General features: G+C 37.8%; 1 pseudogene; it reads left to right on the plus strand.

The window, feature by feature from the left end:
* Positions 1-1995, plus strand: part of LOC109862670 — an 11068-nt pseudogene that overhangs the window by 7926 nt on the left and 1147 nt on the right.

A 1995-nucleotide genomic window follows, 5' to 3' on the forward strand; every position in this document is an offset into this window, starting at 1 on the left:
GTCACGGATTCGACGCGGAGGTAGTCGTGTCAATTGTTATTGCGAGACATATTAGTTGTCACGTAGAATATTGTGTCGCGCCGGTAATTTGTAAAGATCGCTCTCTCTTCTCACGGTCGCCACAGTCTTGCGTGTATCGTGCCGTCTTGTCGAATTCGTATTTTGTTCAGTAGAATATTCTCGTTTCTGTGCTGTAATAATGGTCAGTTCGTTTAGCATTGTACATTCGTTATCGTGGACGGTCCCGAGCCGTGCCGTTGTTATTTTCTTTCGCGGAGTACATTCCAGGCCTATCGTGTTTACACCGGCGCGCTTGAAGATTGCGTCAGCGGGCGAAGAGACCGATACACGTTCCCGTCGCGCGCCGTAACTTGCCAATGCCAAAATAATTTCCTGTCTTAACAGCGGGAGCTATTACTGCTCTATTTATCAAATTATTAGATGTACTCTGCCGTTGTCCTGTAGCAAGAAAGCCGCTGCCAAATCGCGCTGCGTTTCGCAAATTGACCGTCTACAATCTTCGTTATTTTTGCGCCGTGTATGCGTGCCGTGACTGCCGCGTGCCGACGACCGGCTCAATATTATCTACGAATTCCACTCCTGTAAACAAGCGGAAGGCCGCTACACTTGCAACCATATTGTAAACTAAATATATTCTTTTTTACTTTGTTATTTATTTGTGACTGAGCTGAGTTTCTTTCTCCCTTGAGCCTAAAGCCTCCNGAATCCCCGCCTCTCAGTTTCAGATTCTGAGCTGCCGAGTATTTTCTTTTCTGGGAGATTGCCGACACGTCCAAGGTAATTGGTGATTTTATTGAGATATTGTTACCGTGTGTTTGGGCAGCGTGATTTTCACACCTGGCGCCTAAGTATACATTTAGTAANTTTTGGATATAACCAAAGACGTGCCGACGGTGTGGGTGACGCTCTCGTACAACACCCAAGACGGGATAAATTACCAAAAAGAAAAGTCGCTCACACAACAAATAAAAAAAAGTACATTTTGTAATATTCTTTATACTTTAAAATAAATCAGATGCTAACCAGAATTTTTATGAACATTGTATTTTAAAAAAAAACTCTAAAACTGTAAATTTATTAGAAAAATAAAACGTTTGTTTTTTCTTAAATAATAAAGTTTATTCCATTATTTCAGATTTGTATTTGTACTTTATTCAAAACTATAATACAATATATATAATTTATTTGGAAAATACTTTTACATACTTTTATATATCAGACNATATCTTGTTTGTACTAAAAGTAAAAATTTATTGTCTTGTTTCTAAATTCCATCTGAATTACATACGCAAACTATATAAAAAAATAAAATTACCACAGTCATCGGATATACAATACATCCTACATTGCACGTTATATAATACTATCAGTGTTTCGTAGATTATAACAATGAAATCTAAAACATACCATTTTTTTCTTATAAACAAATAGATTTATGTATTTGATGCTTTTGCGGTGTGTAGTAATAACATACAAAGATGTTTTTTTGGGTTTGAACCACGTAAGTGTCATTTTTATACCGACGTTTTGTCGAACATTACAGCTCACTTCATCAGGGTTTAAAGAGCAGCCTGATACTGAGATGCTCTTGGTCAGGTGTCCCCTTTTATAGCGCTAGATTGGAGTGGGAAGGGTGTGGTGTAGGGGGGATGAAATGGTAAAAAGGAGGAGGGATGTGTTATGGCAAGATAGAATGCCATAGTGAACTATTGTAATCATATGTCTATTGTCTCTATTGTGATTGTTTGGATGTTTGTATATCTCCAGAGATTCCATATACTTTCTAGAAAAGTAAACCCTAGTTTTGTTTAGTACTTGAGTTTGGTCAAACATAATTTTGTGGCCAGTTTCCAAATGGTGTTCTGCTAATGCCGATTGTGAGTAATGTTTTAGACGTACTGCTGACTGATGTTCTTTTAGTCGTGTGCTTATCATTCTACCAGTTTTACCTATGTATATTTTACCGCATGAACA

Source organism: Pseudomyrmex gracilis, unplaced genomic scaffold (assembly GCF_002006095.1).
Source record: "Pseudomyrmex gracilis isolate BER0280 unplaced genomic scaffold, ASM200609v1 scaffold_2167, whole genome shotgun sequence".
Taxonomy (NCBI): Eukaryota; Metazoa; Arthropoda; class Insecta; order Hymenoptera; family Formicidae; genus Pseudomyrmex; species Pseudomyrmex gracilis.